Raw genomic sequence first — 24,075 nt, 5'->3', positions numbered from 1 at the left:
GTTTTTGCTGCGAGTGTCCCCTTCCAATCAACTTTGCCCAACTTCTCTCTCATGCCTCTGCAGTTCCCTTTACTCCACTGTAATAATGATGCATCTGATTTTAGCTTCTCCTTCTCAAACTGTAGGGTGAATCCTATCATATTATGATCATTGCCTTCTAAGGGTTCCTTTACCTTAAGCTTCCTAATCAGACGCAGGTCATTACATAACACCCAATGAAGAATTATTGTTCTCTTAGTGGGGTCAACCACAAACTGCTCTAAAAGTTCATGCCATAGGTATTCTACAAATTCCCTCTCTTGGGATCTATCTGCATATTGAAGTTCCCCCATGATCATTGCATCACTGCCCTTTTTACTTGCCTCTCCTAAACAAATAATTTGAAACCCACGTCCTCACTACTGTATAAAACTCCCATCAGGGTCTTTTTACCCTTGCAGTTTCTTAACTCTACCCACAGGGGTTCTACATCTTCCAATCCTACATCACCTCTTTCTGATGATTTAATTTTTTAGCAACAGAGCCACTCACCGCCTACCTGCCTGTCCTTGCAATACTATGTGTATCCATAGATGTTCCCAACTATGATCTTCCTTCAACCATGACTCAGTGATGCCCACGATGTCATGCCTGCCAATCTCTAACTGCACCACAAGATCATCTACCTTATTCCACGTACTGTGTGCATTCAAATATAACAGCATCAGTCCTGTATTCATTGCCAGTTTTTTTATCTTGATCTCGTTACACTTTATCTCATCCCAGTGACTTCAGTTTTGCCCTATTATTTGCCTCCTTCCTGACAGTCTCACTACACACTGCATCTACTTGTATAACAACTGCTCCATCCTCAGCTCTATTACTCCAGTTCCCATCCCCTTGACAAAACCTTCCCTTACAGCTCTAGCAGACCTGCCCACAAGGGTATTGGTCCCCCTCTGGTTTAGGTGTACCCAATCCTTTATGTACAGGTCATACCTTCCCCAGAAGAGATCCCAATGATCCAGAAATCTGAAACCCTGTCTTCTGCACCAATTTGTCAGCCTCACATTCATCCCCCAAATCATCCTAGTCTTGCCCTCACTGGCACGTAGCATAGGCAGTAGTCCAGAGATTATTACCCTGAAGGTCCTGCTTTTCAGCTTTCTGCCTAACTCCCTATATTCTCTCCTCAGGACCTTCTCCTGTTTCCTACCTATGTCACTGGTACCATTATGCACCACAACTGTTCACCCTCACCCTTTGGAATGCTGTGACTTGACCTCTGACCCTGGCACCTGGGATTCCACATACTTTCAAGGTGTGTCTTTTGCATCCACGGAATCTGCTTTCTGCTCCTCTAATTATGGAATCCCTTATCACTATTGACTCCTCTTTTCTCTGCATCCCTTCAGAGCCAAACTCAGTGCCAGAGATCTGGTTGCTGTGGCTTCCCGCTGAGAAATCATCTCCCCCAACAGTATGCAAAGCAATACACTTATTAAGGGGAATGGCACAGTACTCTTGTACTAGTGCCGATTCCCTTTCCTTCCCCTGACAGTCAGTAAGGTACCTGTCTCCTGAAACTTAGGGCTGCCCACCTCCCTGTAGCTCCTATGTATCACCACCTTTTTTTCCTGTATGAGCTGAAGGTCATCCAATTGCAGCTCCAGTTCCTTAAGAGCACCCCACGCAGATGTGGTTTTCAGGGAGACTGGATTTCCCACATCTCACACAAGGAACGTTCTCAGTGCACTAGCTATGTACTAACAGGGGAAATAAAACTGATCAGATCCTTCCTTACTTACTTGCTTAGAACCTCTGCCTGAGCCTGCTCAAGCCTGTTGAGCCAAAGGCAGACCACTCCAAAAGTGGACACTTCGCTTACATTTGCATTCCTTTTATTGGCCCTGTGCTCCTCCATGACCTGAACCAACACGCTGACGTCATGTGGAGGCTGGCCTGCTTCAAGCACTCCATCAGGTGATTCCAGCTCAGGACCCCCCATGTTGGAACGGCTGTGGACAAGATGCCAGACAAAGACTGATCCAACCCCGGCTCCCGAACGAACAGACTCGCAACTGCCCCTCCCGGGCCACACTTCATCATAAACCCCAGCTTGCCTCTGTGGTGCCACAACTCAGGACGGTCTCCACCTGGTCCAAACATGCCCTCTCACTGAGGTGCAAGATGGCTTTGCTGCGGTGCACCGAGGTGGCCACAAGCTGGAGGAGCGGCTTGACAAAAACCATCCAGAGAAAAACACCTATCATACGAAACAACATTGGCCCCATTCTAATGTCAACCCACTGACAAGAAGTTGCAAGCTCCCGAGCTCTTATTAAACCTCACATTGCTTCATCAACAAACAACCTCTCATTGATTTTAGCCCGCTGACAAAAAGTTGAAAGCTCTCGAACTCTTTTTAAACCTTGCACTGCATTACCAACGAATGGCCTCTCACACTGATGTCAGTCCATTGACCATTTTTGTTATGTTCTGTGTTTTCTGACGAGAATTATGCATATGCTATGTTGGTGTCGGCAGGCAACACCCAGTACAGACTTGGGAGTGTTGGTTGTTAATGCAAATGGCACATTTTTCTGTGTGTTTCAATGTATATGTGATAAATAAATTTGAATCCAGTATTGGAAGAGGAGAAACGTCCTCTACCAGAATACAGGGAACATCATAGTCATCATCATTGGTGTCTTCTTTCACAACCAAACCATCTTTCTCCCTGGCACCAATCTGAAATTGAACCAGACTGTTCACAATCTTGGTATAATGAGTAACTCAGTTGAATGCTGAACCACATATCATTACTGCTTTCACTAAACCATTATTAATTCCATAATATTGCCTCACTCCACTTCTTCCTCAGGTTAGTTCATATACCTATGGAGTCATACAGTGCAGATCGAGTCCTTTTCCTGTGTACTGCCATCAGATATCAATCTGTACTATTCTCAGTTTTCGACACATAGCCCATGGATTTCTATGCCATGGCATTTCAAGTGGTCATCTAAGTACTCTCAAATGTTGTAAGAATTACATCCTTCTCCACACCCTCAGAAACTGCATTTCATATTTCAGCCACCCTCTGGACAAAATATTTCTTCCTCAAATCCATTCTAATTTCCTACCATTTACCTCTCACCTTAAGCTTATGTCCTTTGGTTATAAACACCTCTTCTCAGGGGAAGTGTTTCTCAATATCTATTTATCTCCCTCAGGGTTTAGGATACTTCAGTAAAATGTTCCCTTATTTGATTGTGTGGGAGGCATTGATCATGTGGATAGTCAGACTTCTTCCCCCAAGGCTGAAATGGCTAACCCAAGAGGGCACAGTATTAAGGTGCTTGGAAGTAGGTACAGAGGAGATGTCAGGGGTAAGATTTTGATGCAGAGAATGGTGAGTGCGTGGAATAGGCTGCCAGTGATGGTGGGGGAGGCGGATACAATAGGGTCTTTTAAGAGACTCTTGGAGTACATAGAGCTTAGAAAAATAGAGGGCTATGGGTAACTACAGGTAATTTCTAAAGTTCGGCACAGTATTGTGGGCTGAAGGGCCTGTATTATGCTGTAGGCTTTCTACGTTTAAATTTCTCCATTCCAAGGAAAATAAAGCCTGCCTATCCAGACTCTTCTTATAGCCGAAATGCTCCAAGACAGCAACTTCCCAGTGGATCTCCTCTGCACTCTTTCCACTCTTTCCTTTGCAAAGTGTGGTGACCAGAACTGTACTCCAACTGTAGCCTAACTAATGTTTGATATAGAATCCCTGCCGTTACATTTCAATGTTCTGGCTAAAAAAAAAGCAAATACCTTCAAAGTCAAGGGAAAGTCAAAGTAAATTTATTATCAAAGTACATCTATGTCACCCTACACCACCTTGAGATTCACTGAACTGTTCCCACAACCTTTGGGCTCACTTTCAATGACTCTTCACCTCATGTTCTTGATATTGATTGCTTATTTATTCATTATTATTATTAATTTCTTTTTATACTTGTACAGTTTCGTTTGGCTCCTTAAAGTCATTATAGCCAGGGATGGTAGTGGGGATAAGTTCCCACTTCCTATTAAATGCTCCCAATTACAAGAATCTCTAATAGCCTCTGACAACCCAGTGCAGATCCTGGCCTTCACATGTGGCTTAGCTACGAAGCCTATTTCTACTGACAGGAGGGGGAGCAAAATCATGCTACTGGTACCTTAAAAGCAGTCACTTGGGGCAATTGGGTTTCGTCAGCAGTGGTCGGCAGCTCATCTAGGAGAAGGATAACTGATCTCAAAACCTCCACTGCCTTGTGGCTATACCCACTCATGGGGAAGGCCTCGCCAGTAATGAATCTCTTGACGTCAGTCCTCCCGCACTTGTGCACGCACCCGGTGCTGGCAAGTAAAGCCGACTCCACCCTCGTGCCCTTTCCCACCAGCCCCTCAGAATGGTTATTTCTGTTATTTCTGTGAGGGAATAGAGAGCTGCTGGCATGTGCCCAACTGAACCCTGTCGGAGGTCAAGAGGGCAGAAGAGGGGGAAGACAAACAACTGAACTGTAAAATACAATTTTATAAAGCTTCTAAATTATATTGGCACTGCAGCATAAAATCTGGCAAATGAGTGACAGTATTTAGTGTCTGAACTCTGAAAACCAGATAACTGGGGAATATTTGGGGCTTGGATCAGGAATTTTCTGTTTAAATATTATGGTTGGAGGAGAAATTTTATACAATGGAAATGAATGGGAAGTGGTCTAGAACATTGCTGTTCCTGGTCCAGGAATGTGCTTGGATTAACTGTGCACTGATTTGGAGCTGTTTCTAATAGTTAAGCAGGATGCTATATTTTTCCTTTCTTTCTGCCATAAGGGACAGATGTTACTTTTGCCTTCCGTTGTCATCCCTTCTAGTCCAAAGGCATGGATTCCTCCCTCTGAAAAGTTGTGCAATGGTCAGCTCCAGTAGCTCACTCATTCTCCCTCAGTCCTCAAGGATGCATGCTTAGCCCACTGCTCTGCACTCTCCACATTTATAACTAACTGTGTGGCTAGGCACAGCTCAAACACCATGTATAAATTCACCAACAATGCAATTGCAGTTGTAGAAACCCAGATGGCATTGAAGTGGTAGACAGGAGTGAGATACTGGTCGAGTGGTGTCACCAGAGCATCAGGAAGACCAAGGAACTGCTAATGCACTTCAGGAAGGGCAAGTTGGGAGAACACATGGTAGTCCTGATTGAGATGACAGCGGGGGAAAAGGTGAGCAGGTTCATGTCCCAGGGCATCAACATCTCAGAGAATCCACCATATTGATGCAATCATGACCAAGGCATGCCAGTGGCTGCACTATATTAGGAGTCTGAGGGGATTTGGTATGTTCCGAAGAATCTAACACATTTCTACAGATCTTCTGTGAAGAGCATTCCGATTGGTTGTATCTGACATGGAGGAGTCAATGCACAGGGTCATACGAGGCTTCTGAAGGTTGTAGACTTAGTCTGTGTCATTAAGGGCATAAGCCTCCCCCACCATCAAGGACATCTTCAAGAGGGGTGCCTCCATCATTATGGATCCTCACTATAGAGGACATGCCCTCTACTCATTGCTACCATCAGGGAGAAGATACAGCAGTCTGAAGTTGCACATTCAACATTGTAGGAATAGCTTCTTCCCCTCCACCATCAGATTACATCATGACCCATGAATGCAACCTCACAATTCCTCTTTTGCACCATTTCTTTTTTATTGAAACTTACAGTAATTTGTTCTGCCTACACTGTATTACTGCTACAAAACAACAAGTTTCACAGCTGATGTCAGTGGCAATAAGCCTACTTCTGATTCCAATTTGATCTGATTCAAGGACTTTACAGTTCATGTTCTCATTATTCATTTTACTTACACAATTTGTCTTCTTTCGCACATTGGTTGTTTGTCCAGTTTTTCTTTATGAACAGCTTTTCATACAGTAAATTCAATTGTATTTCTTTATTTTCCTGTAAATACCTTCAAGAAAAAGAATCTTAAGGCAGGATACTGTGACATACCGTGTCAAAAAAAATTTATTCACCCCTCCCCCCCGGAAGTTTTATTGTTTTATTGTCTTACAACATTGAATCACACTGGATTTAATCTGGCTTTTTTTACATTGATCAACAGAAAAGGACTCTTTTGTGTCAAAGTGAAAACAGTTCTCTACAAAGTGATCTAAATTAATTACAAATATAAAATACTGTACAAAATAATTGATTGCATAAGTATTTGCCTCCTTTAATATGACATACCAACTCATCACTGATGTAGCCAATTGGTTTGAGAAGTCACATAGTCAATTAAATGGAGATCACCACTTCATGAACTTTGCCTCCAACTTCCACCCTGCCCTCAAATTTACCTGGGCCTTTTCCAACATCGCCCTCCCCTATCTCAATCTATCTCTATAATTGATGACTATTATAAATCCACTGACTCTCACAGCTACCTCGATTGCACCTCTTCCCATCCTGCGCCTTGTAAAAATGCTGTCCCCTTCTCTCAATTCCTGTCTTCACCGCATCTGCTCTCAGGATGAGGTTTTTCATTCCAGAATGAAGGGGATGAAAGGGGCTTCCCTTCCTCCACCATGAATGCTGTCCTCAACCACATTTCTTCCATTTCATGCATATCTGCCCTCACCCCATCCTCCCACCACCCCACCAGGTATAGGATTCCTCTTGTTCTCACCTACCACCCCACCAGCCTCTGTGTCCAACACATAATTCTTTGTAACTTCCATCATCTCCAACACCAAGCTCATCTTGCCCTCCTGCTCACTTCCTGCTTTCTACAGGATGGTTCCCTACACAACTCCTTTGTCCATTCATCCCTCCACACTGATTTCCCTCCTGGCACTTTTCCTTACAGGTGGAACAAGTGCTACACCTGCCCCCACACCCCCTGCCTCACTACCATTCAGGGTCCCAATCACCCCTTTCAGGTGAGCTGACACTTCACCCATGAGGGGGTCATCTACTATATCTGGTGCTCTCAGCGTGGCCTCCTGTACATCAGTGAGACCCGACATAGATTGGGAGACTGCTTCGCCAAGCACCTATGCTCCATCCACCAGGAAAAGCGGGATCTCCCAGTGGCCACCCATTTCAATTCTGCTGCCCATTCCCATTCCGATATGTCAATCCATGGCCTCCTCTACTGCCGTTATGAGGTCACACTCTGGCTGTAGGAGCAAGACTCTATATTCCACCTGGGTAGCCTCCAACCTGATAGCATGAGATCGATTTCTCAAGCTTCCAGTAATGGCCACGCCCCCTCCCCCACTCCACACCCCATCATTCCCCATTCCTCTCTCTCACCTTATCTGCTTGCCTCTCTCTGATGCTCTCCCCCGTTTTCTTTCCTCCATGGCCTTCTGTCCTCTCCTATCAGATTCCCCCTTCTCCAGCCCTGTGTCTCTTTCACCAACTTCCCAGCTCTTTACTTCAACGCTCTTGGTTTCACGAATCACCTTGTGCTTCTTCCTCCCCTCCCCCACCTTCTTACTCTGACCCCTCATCTTTCTTCACCAGTCCTGCTGTGTCGACTGTTTACTCTTTTCCACAGATCCTGCCTGGCCAGCTGAGTTCCTCTAGCATCTTGTGTGTGTTGCTGGTATATATACACCTAGGGTGGCTAAGACTTTGCCACAGCATTGTACTGATCTTATGTTTTGCACTTTACCTCTGCCACAAAAAAAAATCATGTCACATATGAGTGATGATAAACCTGATTCTGATATGGACTGAGAGTGGGAAGGTGACAGGGAGAGGGGAATCATGGTTGGGGAAAAAGGGAAGGAAGAGGGAAGAGAGTGGGAAGCACCAGAGAGACATTCTCAAATGACCAATAAACCAATTTTCTGGAATCAAATGACCTTCCCTGGTGTCTCAGGGCTGGGTTTGTCTGTTCCTCACCACCCTTCACCCCAGCAACCCTTTTCTGCCACCTGTTCCACACCCCTCCATCTGTGCTCTACCCTCGCCATTCCCAACATCCTTTGCTCCTGCCAGATTTACAAACTCACTCCCCGCTTCATGTTGACAATTACAGTACTGTGCAAATATCTTAGGTACCCTAGATGTATAAATGTAGCAGAGTACTATATTTGTGAAAGTATAGTGCACAGGTTTAGTTACTAATATAGGGTACATGGAAAAAGCAGGTTAGGTTGTGGCTCAGCCAGAGTGTTTAACGCAAGTAGGATGTTTAGGTTTTGAACTGCGTGAAGATGATGTTTATTGGAATGGAACCAGGCATGAGGCACTTAGTTACAAGGAGGCACTGGAGAAGTGAGGGTTATTCACCTCAAAACAGAAGTGTTTAAGAGGATATTTGATTGAAGTGTTCAAATGATTAATGGGTTTGATAGAAGGACAGATTTAAGGAGCTCAGTTAAAGGTGCAGAAGTGACACAAAGAAACCTTTTTTTCTGTGCAGCTTGTTTATGATCTGGAATTCTGTCCATAACTGTAATGGAAATAGATTCAATGAAGATTATTGATTGATTCTAAATGATATGCAAGATATGGAAATACATGAGGAGAGGTGAGAGTATTTGGAGAGTTTTACCAAAAAGCTGGAAAATGGATGAAGGGCTGAATGTCTTTTGGGCTCAATCGTTTGAGTGAAAATCATTGAATACTTTCAGGAGCAGGAAGCTTAACTAACCTAAGCCTGACTGATAAGGTTCTAACTGCTACCCTCACTGTGACCAGTTGGTTTGGGACAGGTGGGTACATACCTCAGGATTTTACTGATCACAGGGGCTCAGTTCCAAACTAGTGGCTGAACTTGCACTGAACTCCTATCGCATAGATTTTATATAAACAATAATTAATACAAATTATACTCTTTTCATTTATTTATGTGACAGGGCTTGTGCCTGCCATGGCTCAGTGGTAGCACACTTGGAAGGCTGGAGGTGTCAGAGGACCCAGCCTCAGAATAGAAGGCTGTCCCTTTAGAACAGAGATGAGGAGGAATTTCTTTAGCCAGAGGGTGGTGAATCAGTAGCGTTATTTCCACAGACAATTATGTTCGCCAGGTCATTGGGTATTGAAACCCAAAGCTCAATTGGAAGAGTGGAAGTTGAAACCCAGTGGTTGAGGCCTGGAGACTGAAGGCTGGAGGCTGGTCCTGGAGTTAGAGCACTGTCCTTGTGTGGGTCTGGGTGGGAGGAAAGGAAGTTTTGCTGTTGTTGTTTTGTTGCCTGTTGAGTTCTGTTTTGTTTTGTGTAGTTCTGCCAAGCATTGAGGGCATGTTACGTTGGTGCCAGAATTCATAGCGACTCTTGTGGGCTGTCTCCAGCACATCCTTGGGTGCGTTGATTGTTATGCCAAGCAACCCACTTCTCTGTATTTTTTAAAAAATGTGATAAATAAAGCTGAAATGTATGTTTAAAGTGGGGGTTGATAATTAGTGTGGCTGCTGAAGGTTATGAGGAGAAGACAGGAGAATGGGGACAAGAAGGAAAATAAATCAGCCATGGTTGTATGTCAGAGCAGATTTGATGGGCCAAATGGTCTAATTCTGCATCAAGAGATAAGTTGTACATTTGGGGATGTTGGATTTCTGTCAAAGCATTAAATAGAAGCCACTCTCTGCCTTTTCAGTTGAGTTGAAAGTTATTATAAAAATAAGTAGACCATCTACAACCTTGGGATTCATCTTTTGCAGGCAGCCACAAAACAAAGAAACAATAGAATCCACAAAAAAACAAATAGCGAAGACCGCCATAAATCCAACGTGCAAAAGAGGGCAGATCTCGCAAATAGTAAACAAAAGTAAACAAATAACACCTAGAACTTGCTGCAGAGTGCCTGAAAGTGAGACTACAGGTTGCAGAGTCAGTCCAGTGCTGAGGTGGGTGAAGCCAGTCTAAGAGCTCGATGAGCACTGTGCAACAATTGCTCCCTACCCAGCAGCATGGGACCAGAGCCCAAATGCAGCAGCCAGCAGGAAGGAAAAGCGTAGTTCATCTCTCAAAAAAAAATTATCTCAAGATCAGAGGAGTTCATTCCAGTGTCATGGCCAATGTTTATCCCTCAACCAGCATCACCAGAGCAGGTGTTGCAATCATTTATAATAGTCATATACACAGTGGCCACTACATTAAGTACATCATATATCTAATAAAGTGCCAATGAGTGCATGTTCATGGTCTTCTGCTGCTGTAGGCCGTACACTTCAAGGCTCAATGTGTTGTGCATCAGAAATGCTCTTCTGCACACCACTGGTGTGATATGTGGTTATTTGAGTCAGGTTAACCCAGTCTGGTCATTCTCCTCTGATCTCTCTCATTAACACAGCTGTTTCACCCACAGAACTGCTGCTCTCTGGAAGTTTTTTTTCTGTTTTCTTCTTCCTCGGTAAACTCTAGAGACTGTTGTGTGTGGAAAACCCCAGGAGATCTGCAGTTCCTGAGATACTCGAACCACCCCATCTGGCACCAACAATTCTTCCATGGTCAAAGTCACTTAGATCACATTTCTTCTCCATTCTTATGTTTAAACTGAACCACTTGACCACATCTGCATGCTTTTATGCATTGCTGCCTCTTGATTGGTTGATTAGATATTTGCATTGACGAGCAGTTGCACCTAAAGTGGCTATTGATTGTATAGAAGATATGAATGTATATACTGTAAAGGATTACACATCACATGTAGCGCATGTTCCTTAATATTAAAAAAAACAAAAAGATCTGGAAGTACTTAGCAGCTTCGGCAGTATGTGGGGAAAGAGAAATATTTAACCTTTCAGATCCTGGGTATTTTATCTGCATAGCAATGCAACAGAATTTGGTTGTAGCTCATTACTGCAGGCCTTTTACAAGTTCCCGGCTAGTGGACAATGTGTACACGTGAACGAGTGGCTGGGAGACCAGTGAGATGGATCTGCCCATTGCTATGGAGCGGCAGGCATTTTCTGCTGTATGGGAATTCTGTTTGCAGCAGCATATAAGTGAAAAGTCCTGGTTTAACTACACGTTGCTCTAGTTCGGCCCATGTTATTCGTTTCATTGCTGGGCAGACGCATCGCCGACTTGTGAACCGTTCAGGTTACAGGCTGTTATCAGGAATGAAACTCTGTCAAACTGTGGTGACTGACCTGTATATGAGGTTAAATCCTGCACAGAGATCATTCAGACTGTAACAAACAAGATGCTTATTAGATCAAAGTGACATTGCCACCAAGCTGGAACAGAAACACCTGATCGTTAAAGACGGCACCATATTGTGGAGATGAAATGTAATAAAATTCACCTGAGCAGTTTGAAGAGCAATCTGACTGGTTGCATCTCCATCTGGTGTGGAGGGGCCACTGTACAGGATAGGGAAAAGCTGCGGGGCATTGTAAATTCAGCCATCATGGGCACTTGTCTCCTCACCATCAAGTACATCCTCAAAACACAATGCCTCAAAAAGGCAGCATCCATCATTAAGGACCCCTCATCACATAAGATATGCTCTCTTCTTGTTACGGGAGCCTGAAGACACAAATTTAATGTTTTAGGGACAGCTTCTTCCCCACCACCATCAGATTTCTGAACAGGAAATGAACCAACCCATAGTTACTACCTCACTATTTTTGCTATATTTAATTTTTAATGTATATTTTGAAGTGCAATTTATGGTATTTTTATGTCTCGCACTGCTGCCACAAAACAACAAATTTCATGACATAGATCAGTGACATTAAACTGACTCTGATGCTATCAGGCTCCTGAATCAGAGTGCACTTTCAAGGAATCTTTACAACTCATCTTCTCAGTAGCTTTTTTTTCTCAGTCATGGTTTATAGATTTTTTAACATAAAATTCTACTGCATTTATTTTTTCCTTATAATTGCCCACAAGAGAGGTGAATGCCGAAGTAGTATATAGAACATATACAAACTTTGATAATAAATTTGCTTTGAGCTTTGAAGGTGTTTTATGTTCAGATCTGTCCTTGGTGCCTGCCTTATTGTGAAGCAAGTCAATAGAGTTTAAGTACAGTGCAGGTATTAAGTGAGAACTTGCTGGGCCTGTTGAATTAACTATGATGCAGCAATAGCATAAATTCATTACGGCTCTATTGATTTTAAAGTGCTCTGGATGTGCTGTGATCTTAGGCTCAGTGAGATAGGGAGAGATACAGGACAGAAAAGGGCCTCTTGGCCCACAACTTCCTCACCGACCATCTACCACCCACTTACACTAATCCTACACTAATCCCAACGTCTTGAACGGTGGCTTTTCTTTGTTAACTTATTAGTCATTTTACGGCTTGTTCTTGTGCAGCTCAGCTCATGCAGAACGATACTTTTTCCTATAGTCGCAGAGTGAGTTTCATCAAACTTGATCCACTTGATACTGAAATCAGTTCAAAACTGGATTGTGCTGTATCAGTCAGTCATGAGTTGGTAAGCTTTTAAAATGCGTGATTGGGAATGATAGAGATATGTGTTACTCGAAAGCATTTTAGGTTGATAATGAATGTAATAAAAACCAAGAAAAATTAAATCCTAACCATGACCACTTTTATTTTTATCAGGCAAAAAACAAAAATGAGCTAAGGTTTGGAATATTTTAACCTCAAAGTCACTATCAGATTGGAAAAGGGATGTAGAGAGCTGGCCTTCAAAGTGTTAATGTTGTATTGTGACACGCTAAAAGCATTCTTCTATTAGAAGGAGGTTGCTGTGCATTTAATATATGCACAAGTTTGAACAGAGAGACAGCGAGAGAGTTTGTTCCATTGCTTCCCCTGACAGTCCCTCACAGAAGTGTTATCACATTACATGTATTGTATAAATAGGAAGCCTGATTTCCGTTGGCAGATAGAAAATGCAGGTATCTTTTTACAAAGCTTCTACTTCAGTCACCCCTCTTGCCTTTTGCAGTGCCTCCGAAATCCCACACTCTAATCCCCAACTAACAAAGATCTGTTTCTTTGCTTTGCAGAAACCACACTGCAGAGGTTGTGTGCACCTCGGCCTGTAGGCCAGAAGCAGCCTGTTTACAATTTCCCTGTTCCTGTTTTTAATGTTGCTCTAAGAGCAGTCACAAAGGGCCAGTTTTGTCCTTCAGGAACAAGGGAGCTATTAGAGACAGACTGAGGAAGGAAGGAAGGGAGATCCAAGGAGAAAAGCCCTGGAGGGATTAATGTACATTGGCATTCCCTGAGGGGCAGTGTGTTATAGTTTGTTTTCTTACCTATTTTATTCTCTCTTCTAATCACAAATCTATTATTTTTTCCATATGTTATTCTTTGTGGTGTTTTCCTGTCAGTCATTTGTGGAAAATAAACAAGGTTTTCTCACTTTTCATTATCTTTTCCTCTTTGCTTTCTAAGGGCCTTGGATCCTTATTGTCGGACCATCACAGCAGCCCTCCCGGTGCCTCCTATTGTTTATGTGGCAACCCTTGGCAGTGAGGGCAATGCCCTCCTCAACTAACGAAGACATAGGAATTGTACCTCACTCCTCTCTCACTACCACCATTGGGTGAGAGGTACAAGAGCTTTAGGACCCACACTACCAGTTTCAGGAACAGTTCTTACCCTGCAACCAGCAGGCTCTTAAACCACGGTGGATAACAATAACTTCACTCATCTCAACTCTGAATGGATTCTACAAAACTACAGACTCACTTTCAAGGACACTGCTCCTCATGTTCTCAGCATTATTTATAATTTTCTTTGCACAATTTGCCCTCTTTTGTACATTGCTTATCAGTATTTATGTATTGTTTTTCATAAATTCTATTGTAGTTCTTTATTTTCCTGTAAATGCCTGCAAGAAAATGAATAAAGGTTGCTTATGGGGACATACGTAGTTTGATAATAAATTTACATTGAACTTTGACTGTGGGTTTTTTATCTTCCCTTGACAATTACATACTGCATACACTTCCAGCAGGTGTCATCAGATAGTCAGGAAGAGAGGGCGTCTTTGACAGATTTCTCCTTCCTAAACCAGGGGTGCTACAGCCAAAAGGAGGAGCCACTGCCAAAATCAGCTAACTCCCTGGAGAACTGAGTTTGAACTTGGATCCTTTCTGGTCTGGGTGGTTCTTTGCCTACTGGATAAATGTGGCAAGTCCTCAAAGAGGCTAGTCATGTTACTTCGAATCTTGCTCACGGCTGCAAAATTCCAATTTGTCTATTGTGTTTCTATATTTCTTTAACCGTGCCATTATATTTCCTTCTCCAAGAAACCCCCAAAGTTTCTATTTTTTCCCACAGATTTATGTGTGGAAGTTTAAACCATAATGTTCAGAAATCTGGTTGACAGTAGAGGCATCAGTTACTGTATTGATCTGATAACTTCCCACCGAGATTCACTGAGCACTGACAGTCAATAGAAAGCTGGATTGGTATTTACTCAGGAAGAACATGAGGGGGAACTTCTTCATTCAGAGGGTGGTGAGAGTGTGGAACGAGCTGCCAGCAGAAGTGCTGGATGTGGGTTCATTTTCAACACTTGGATAAGTCCATGAATAGGAGGGCGAAGCGGGCCATCGTCCAGATTCAGGTTGATGGGACTAGGCAGAATAATAGTTTGGTGTGGACTAGATGGGCCGAAAGGCCTTTTTTGTGCTGTAGTGTTCTATAGTTCTGACTCTCTACATCCTACAAGGCTAATGGGGTAATTGAAAAAAATTGGCAATCTTCCTGAGTGGCTCATTAATACTTTAAGCTTTAATATTATTTTTCATTTAATATTTATTTTTTTATTTAGAGATACGGTGCTGATCAGACCCTTCCAGCCGAATGAGCTGCACCACTCAGGAACCCACGCTAGCCCAATCACAGGGCAATTTACAATGACCAATTAACCTACGAACCGGTACGTCTTCAGACTGCGGGGGAAACCGAGACACCGAGAGGAACCCCACATGGTCACAGGGAGAATGTACTAACTCCATACAGCTGGAGCCAGAATTAAACTCCAAACTCCGATGCCTCGAGCTGTAATAGTGTCGTGTTGATCACTGGTGTCACAGAGCCCCATTTCTTCATCTTTTTCATCCAACCATGCCTGAGGCCAAAGGTCCAAACAGATATCTCTGTTTAATCCCAGTTTGACAACTCTTCAACAGGGAGAACTCTCTAGAGCCAGACCCCCACACTAGATGTTCTTCCAGTGGGTGTTTGACAGAAAGCCAACACCATTTGGTAAACTCATCCAGACTTTCTGCAATAAAAAACCTTCCTTCCTGCAACCCAGAAACGCTTCAAAGTGGCAAATGAAAATAAGTTATGAACCCTTTTCAGTAATTTTACTGAAATAATCCCCAGATGGATAAATGAACAACATTGTAGGAAGAACAAGTGCAATTAAGTTAGATTTAACTGCAAGTTGTCAGAGATTAGAGTTTGTTTTACTTTATATTCCAGCTATGTACTCTTCTTCATTTAAAAAAAATTCAGAACTAAACTTGTGACACTGCAAATCCAATCAGAGGCCTCTAATAATTTCACTTCCTCTCAAAGATCAATAAATTTGCAGTTGCTGCAGTCTTTTGGGTGATTTCCTAAATTTGCTGTCTCCAGTGTACTCCATTTTAGAACTTAACAATTCTGCCATACCTCTCAGAGCTGTGCCACGAGGAATTTCCCCATTATAAAACCATCTCCTGTTTCCTACATTAGAGCACTGACCGCACTTCAGAAGAACTTCTACAGTCTTGAAGTGCTTTAGGGCTTCCTGAGGTTACAACAAGGTGGAGAGTACAAGCCCTCCCCACCATTGAGCACATCAGCACAGAGCTTTGTCGCAGGAAAGCAGCATCCATCATCAGAGACCCCACCACCCAGACCATGCTCGCTTCTCACTGCTGCCATCAGGAAGCAGGTACAGGACCCTCAGGACCTCCAGATTCAGGAACAGCAATTATCCCTCAACTATCAGACTCTTAAAGCAGAGGGGATAACTTCACTCACCCATCACTGAACTGTTCCCATAACCAGCAGTCCAACTTTCAATGCTCTTCATCTCATATTCTCGATATTTATTGCTTATTTATTTAATATTATTTATTTATTCTTGTATATGTATAGTTTGTTATCTTTTTGTACTTTGGTAGAGCACCAGTTGGTGCGGTATTTCACAGATTCCATTATGGTTATTATTCTAGCAACGCACACAAAATGCTGGTGGAATGCAGCAGGCCAGGCAGCATTTGTAGGGAGAAGCACTGTCGACGTTATTATTCTGTACAAATTTATTGAGTATGCCCGCAAGGAAATGAATCTCAGGGTTGTAAATGGTAACATATGTACTTTGACAATAAATTTACTTTGAACCAGTCTTTCTGTTTAACAGAGACAGAAAAGCCACTAGGCGAAGACTTGTAAACTCTGATACCCACAGGAAAACATCAATATGAGAAACTCACATATATACAGCAGCGTGCAAAAGTCTTAGGCACATTTATACAGTATTATGCAAAAGATGCATATATATATATATATACATACACATGTGTGTATATACAGCTAGGGTGCCCAAGACTTTAGCATGGTACTGTGGTAATTTTATGTGTTGCACTGTACTGCTGGGACAAAAGTAAACAAATTTCATGATGTACCTAATTGACAATAAACCTGATTCTGATATGGGTCTCTATTGAGAGTGGGAAGGGGGCAGGGAGAAAGGAATCATGGTTGGGAAAAAGAGAGGGAGTGGGAAGCACCAGAGAGACATTCTATAATAATCAATAAATCTATTGTTTGGAATCAGGTGACTCTGCCTGGTGACACAGGGCTGGGTGTGTCTGCAACTGTGCCACCCACCGCCCCTGGCACTCTGCCACCCATCCCACACCCCTCCCACAGCACCCACCTTTGCCATTCACAACATCCTTTGCTCCCGCCAGATTTACAAACTTGCTCCCTGCTCTACATTGACAGTGCTGAATTTAAAATAGCTTTATCTTCCAGCCAATGCTCAAATCTCAAACATACACTTTTCAGTAACCTTACACACCTGATCCACTCCGCATCCTCCAACTGTTACCATCTAGTTAGCATCCCGCCCTATGGGGTTAAACTCGTCACCTTTTCTTATCAGATTTCATCATTTGCAACACTCTGATTTGTCTGCTAATCAGCCTCTCTTGCCATCTTAAGCCAAAGTTGCAAGTGGAGTTTATCGCCGGTAAGTAGATACACAGGTGTAATGAAAAACCTTATTCGCAGCAGCATCACGCAGCATCAGATAAACAACATTTGCAAGAAAAATATAAATTAACAGAAATTTTACTCAATTTTTAAATGTAAGAACACAAACAAAAATTCAGAGTGTAGTGTAGTGCAAAATGCTCATACATTTGCTCTACAGTGGCAGTGATTAGAGTTGCACATGTCAGTTCAAGAACTAAATGGTTGAAGTGAAGTTCTTGAACCTGGTGGTGCGGCACTACAGATTTCTACATCCCCTGCCTGCCTGATGGCAGCTGTGAAATGCAATGGCCCAAGTGGTGAGGATCTTTGATGATGGATATTGCTTACTTGGGGCAGCACCTGCTGTAGATAATACCAACGGCAGGGACTAATGCAAACTACTATATGACTTAACGATTAGGATCCTAACTGGACTGATTTCATGTGCTCAAAGTTGTTATAATTAGCCCTGTAGCATTATACATTTCTATACATTATAAATCCTGGAACTATAATTTCTAATACAAATATTTAGGGACTGAGTTGGACAAGTTAATAACTTTCTTATCATGGAATGAGTGGAACAATTGTGGCATGGTACTTACTTCCTGAAGAATTTCAATTCCATCTGGAGTACAGATAATGGAAGGCTTGCTCCCCTTTATGGAATGAGTCAGCTCTAGTATTGTACTGTGAACTCTTTCTGTGCACTGTTTTATTTGCAAATGAGTAGAAACTTGTCATGAATGTTGACTTTCATTAGTCAGAGGTAATGTTGCAGCTCGGTAAAACCCTAATTAGACCACACTTGGCATATTGTGTTCAGTTCTGGTTGCCTTATTATAGAAAAGTAATGGAAGCTTTAGAGAGGCTGAAGAGAATGCTGCCTGGATTAGAGAGAATGCCTGATGAAGATAGGTTGAGTGAGCTAGGGTGTCTCTTTTTGGAGCTAAGGAGGATGAGAGGTAACTTGATAGAAATGTACAAGAGGCAGGAACTTTTTTTTCCCCAGGGTGGAAATGGCTAATGCAAGAGGCCACAATTTTAAGGTGATTGGAGGAAAGTATGGGAGGAATGTCAGAGGTAAGTTTTTTTACAGTTGAATGTCCTGTCTGGGGTGGTAGTTGAGCAAAGATACTAGGGACATTTAGTAAACTCTTTGATAGGCACATGAATGATAGAAGAATGGAGGGCTATGTAGGAGTTAGATTGATTTTAGGGTAGTTCATAAGGTTGACATAGCACTGTGGGCCAAAGGGCCTGAACTATGCTGTAGTATTCTTTGTTCTATGTTATAAATGCAGGCAAATGGAATCAACTTAAAAATTCTGGATGACCATTTGGGCCTTCGGGCCTGTTCTGTGCTGTATGATTAAATATATTGCTGGTACTCATTGTCAGGTCCTCTACTAATGAATTGCCAGAGAGTATTTAGTAGCAATTGACACAAGGGATCAGCTGCCTAGAGAGAAGCTTGAGGCAAATTAGGTTGGTGGCAATTTCAAACTCTGCTGAAATAAGCCTGTTAAAATCAGATGCATTCCAATCCATATTTTCTAGCTATCATACTATCTTTAGATTGTTTTGGGCATACAGTCCGCGGCCACTTCATTAGGTGCATCTGTTAATCTGCTTGTTAATGCAACTAACTAATCAGACATTCATGTGGCAGTAACTCAATGCATAAAAGCATGCGGACATGACATGCTCAGGAGTTCAGTGGATGTCCAGACCAAACATCAGAATGGGGAAGAAATCTATTCTTTGTGACTTAGACCGTGAAATGATCGTTGATGCCGGACAGGGTAGTTTCAGCATCTCAGAAACTGCTGGGTTTTTCCACGTACAACAGTTTCTAGAGTTCACAGAGCATAGTGTGAAAACCAGAAACAAATTAGCCTGTGAACGGTGTTTGGTGGGCGAAGACACCCTGTTAATGAGAGAGGTCAGCGGAGAGTGGGAGGATTGGCTCAAGCCAACGGAAAGATGAGAGTAACCCAAATAACCATGCATGACAACAGTTGTGTGCACATGAGCATCTCTGAACGCACATGTTGGACCTTGAAGTGGATGGTCTACAGCAGCAGCAGACCACAAACATGCACTCAGCAGTTACTTTATTAGGTACAGGAGGAAACTTCTAAAGTGGACACTGTGCGTATGTTCCAAGATTTCATTAACATGAAATTGCTCAAAAAATATTCTAGATGCAGAACTAAATGTGACCATATTCTGAGGCTTAAACACTCATATCAGTTTAGCACAGAATCCTAATGCCATGGTTCTCATTTATATTCAGTGGTAATACAACAGGGAGATTACTGTTCTGTAGTGCATGACGTATTACAGAAATCACCCTGGGTTATACTTAAAATAACAGATAGCGAAGAACGAATTGGAACATTTTAACCTAATCTAGGGCTTTAAGTAACATGGATTGTGTGTTAAATTTATTGTTCTGAAACATTAAGATTAGCTTTTAACCTTGAAATCAAATGCAGCTGTTAGAATATTGAATAATATTCATTAAACACATTCAGTTTTATAATTCATGTTGCTTGCAGTGAAGTTTAATTCTTTATCAGGCTTTGAGTTAAATTGAGGGCAGTACAGTTCCATTACACTGATACAGAACTGTGGAGAGTCCTCTGGGAAGCAGGCGATTAGCACTGGCTCTTCCCAATTTCCTCACAGCTCTTCATTGCAAAGCCAGCTTTTATCCCCTGGTACATCCTGATATATGCTATTACAAAAGGCAATCTGTTCAAGAAACTGTGTTAAGTCCACTTGGAGAGGGGGGCTCAAGTTTCCTGTCCTGTTCAGGCATGTGTGTGGGGAGAAATCAGGGACTTGAATCTAAGTCTTGATTTAACCCTTTTCTACCTAGCGGAATAAAGCATGGTAATGGTTGAAATGTGAAAACTCTGCCTCCCTGACTTTCATTTGAACCCCACAAAGCCTTCCTTTTCCTGGCCCATTCTCACCCATGCAGACTGCCTGGCACCATACTCGGTTTCCTTCCCACAGCCTGGGCAATCAGATGGTAGTCAGGCAAAGTGATGATTAAATGAGGCCTGACCGTCCACTGTGGTCTGCAAATCTCTTGCCTTGGTCGTGGTCTACAACTGCTCATCTTCACAATTCTTGTACTGCAGAGTTTGTTGCTCTCTGCTTCTTCTGAAACCAAGATTAGGGTATTTATGAAGTCATATAACCATATAAACCATATTACAACTACAGCACCGAAACAGGCTATCTCAGCCCTTCTAGTCCATGCCAAACATTTACTCACCCAGTCCCACCGACCTGCACTCAGCCCATAACCCTCCTGCACTCAGCCCATAACCCTCCATTCCTTTCCTGTCCATATACCTATTCAATTTTACTTTAAATGACAATATCGAACCAGCCTCTACTACTTCTACTGGAAGCTCAAGCCCAAAGCTTCCACTCTCTGAGTAAAGAAGTTTCCCCTCGTGTTACTCCTGAACTTCTCCCCCTTAACTCTCAACTCATGTCCTCCTGTTTGAATCTCCCCTACTCTCAATGGAAAAAGCCTATCCATGTCAACCCTATCTATCCCCCTCATAATTTTAAATACCTCTATCAAGTCCCCCCTCAACCTTCTACGCTCTAAAGAATAAAGACCTAACGTTCAACCTTTCTCTATAATTTAGGTGCTGAAACCCAGGCAACATTCTAGTAAGGCAAACACGAGGAGATCTGCAGATGCTGGAAATTCAAGCAACACACATAAAATGCTGATGGAACACAGCAGGTCAGGCAGCATCTATAGGGAGAAGTGCTGTCGACGTTTTGGGCCGAGACCCTTCATCAGGACCGTTCTAGTAAATATAACATTCTAGTAAATCTTCTCTGTACTCTCTCTATTTTGTTGACATCTTTCCTATAATTCGGTGACCAGAACTGTACACAATACTCCAAGTTTGGCCTCACCAATACCTTGTACAATTTTAACATTACATCCCAACTCCTATACTCAATGCTCTGATTTATAAAGGCCGGCATACCAAAAGCTTTCTTCACCACCCTATCCACATGAGATTCCACCTTCAGGGAACTATGCACCATTATTCCTAGATCACTCTGTTCTACTGCATTCTTCAATGCCCTACCATTTACCATGCATGTCCTATTTTGATTAGTCCTACTAAAATGTAGCACCTCACACTTCTCAGCATTAAACTCCATCTGCCATCTTTCAGCCCACTCTTCTAACTGGCCTAAATCTCTCTGCAAGCTTTGAAAGCCTACTTCATTATCCACAACACCACCTACCTTAGTATCATCTGCATATTTACTAATCCAACTTACCACCCCATCATCCAGATCATTAATGTATATGACAAACAACATTGGACACAGTACAGATCTCTGAGGCACACCACTAGTAACCGACCTCCAACCTGACAAAGTTATCCAGCACTGCTCTCTGGCATCTCCCATCCAGCCACTGTTGAAACCATTTTAACTACTTCAATATTAATACCTAATGATCGAACCTTCCTAACTAACCTTCTGTGTGGAACCTTGTCAAAGTCGGTGATGTTTTTTGAGAACTACTAAGAAGTGGGTAATTAATTACAATTTCTATCTGGACTACACTTTATTAGGCAATATTCTACTGTTCAGAGCTAGAAAAATGAGCTTATTGTCAATGAATGGCCTGAGAAAAACTTTCAGGATCAGAATCAGGTTTATTATCATATATACATGCCATGAAATTGGCTATTTTGTGGCAGCGCTGCAGAGTAGGTCACAAAAAAAGTAAACAAATAAATAGTGCAAAATAGGAATAACGAGGTAGTGTTCCAAAATCTGATTGTGGAGGGGAAGAATCTACACCCAAAACACTGAGTGTAGGTTTATACTATGCAGCCTCTTTTGATCCTGCGCATTACAGCCTCAGGGAGGTGATGCAAACCAGTTAAAATGCTCTCCATCATACATCTGTAGAAATTTGCTAGAGTCTTTGGTGACTTACCAAATTCCTAATCAATGAGTTGGGTCTAGGTTAGATCCTCCAAGATTATGACGCTCAGGAACTTGAAGCTGCTCACCCTTTCCACTGGCAACCCCTCAGTGAGGCCTGGTGTGTGTTCTCCTTCCTGACTTCCCCTTCCTGAAGTCCACAATCAGTTTCCTGGTCTTGCTGATGTTGTCTGCAAGGTGGAAGTGCTAATTTAAAGAGTTAACTGTTGTTCTGCTACTGAGCTTAGTTATAAATAATGACTTTAAGGCAACAATCTGATGTGAATGCTGCAGCTTTTGTAGCTAACGACTCCGAAACCATAATGAAATATTGTTCTGCAACTGAGAGATTAGTGACAGCAAGGCAGTAATCATCAACCAGTGTGAACTGCTTCCCATCTCGTAGAAAGCGTGCTCCACAGGAGTGAAGCAGTTAGCATGACGCTTTAACACCCCGGGGCGTCGGAGTTCAGAGTGGAATTTCCGACGTCATCTGTAAGGAGTTTGTATGTCCTCCCTGTGGAGTGCACAGGTTTCCTCCCACATTCGAATGACGTACAGGTTAGTAGGTTAGTTGGTTTTTGCAAATTGTTCTGAGATTACGCTAGGGTTTAGTTGGGGGTTCCTGAGCAGCACGGCTCAAAGTGCTCGAAGAGCCTATTCTACACTGTATCGCAATAAATAAATAAAAATACTTATTGCCGTCATACTGTGACAACATCCTAAATGCTTATCAACCAAGTAATTCTGAAATGTGACAGTGAATTGGTGCATACATGGAATACTGAAGTGAAGGGATAATGTTGCCAGTACTAGGAGCCGATTGAATAACAAACACTGGTCAAGATACTGAGAGCTTTTACCCAAACCATTCCTGAGTAGCACCGTCATGCACACCAGCCTTTGCAGCATCCAGGACATCTTCAAGGACCAATACCCTCTGCTCATTGCTGCCACTGAGGAGGTGGTACAGGAGATTGAAGGTACACACCCAATGATTCAGGAACAGCTCCTTCCACTCTGCCATCAGATTTCTCAATGGACATTGAACCCATGAATGCTACCTCATTACTTTTTCTCCTTTTTTCTCTCTTTTTGCATTACTTATTTAACTTTTTAAAATATATACACACACTTCTTACTTGGGTGACGGGGCAGAGATACAAAGGTTTAAGGCACTCCTTTTCTCTGCTAGCCTGCAGATCACCCTTGGACAAGGTGCAGCACCTGCTTAGCCTCCCTATCAGGGTCTCATGAAGCAATGAGAGCAGGTGGAGGATGATCATATAAGCAGCTGGTGCATATCAATAGTCCTGTTTGCAACACAGATGCCAGGCAGACAATCTCTGAAGATGATGGCTGTGGTCACCAGTCTTGTAAGGACACTGCCCAGAAGACAACAATGGCAAATCATTTCTGTAGAAAAATTGGGCAAGAATAATCACAGTTATGAGACTATGATTATCTACATCATACGACACAAGGCGTAATGATGATGATACTTACTGCAATTTAGTTTTTAATGTTATGTATTACAATGTACTGCTGCCTCATAACAAAAAAATCCTCAGCATATGCCAGTGATATTAAACCTGATTCTGATTCTGAGATCTTTTATACTACCTGAGAGGACAAAGCCTCAGTCTGATGTCTCACCTGAAAGATAGCATTTACAGCAGAATAGCACAGTAATGAAGCACACAGTCTAAATCATCTAGAGTGAAACTTATTTGAACTGAATTTGAACTCACAGCTTCTGACTCAGAAATTAAGAGTGCTAACACACAAACTGACATGTTGTACAGTCACTAGGCATTTTGATGATCCTTGGGATTGAACAATTAGCATTATGGCTTGATTCCGTACATGAGAAATGGCTTGTGGGCTGCATGGAGTCTGAAAGTCTGTTT

Source organism: Hypanus sabinus, chromosome 15, assembly GCF_030144855.1.
Source record: "Hypanus sabinus isolate sHypSab1 chromosome 15, sHypSab1.hap1, whole genome shotgun sequence".
Classification (NCBI taxonomy): Eukaryota; Metazoa; Chordata; class Chondrichthyes; order Myliobatiformes; family Dasyatidae; genus Hypanus; species Hypanus sabinus.
Note: the sequence above shows the minus strand (reverse complement) of the source record.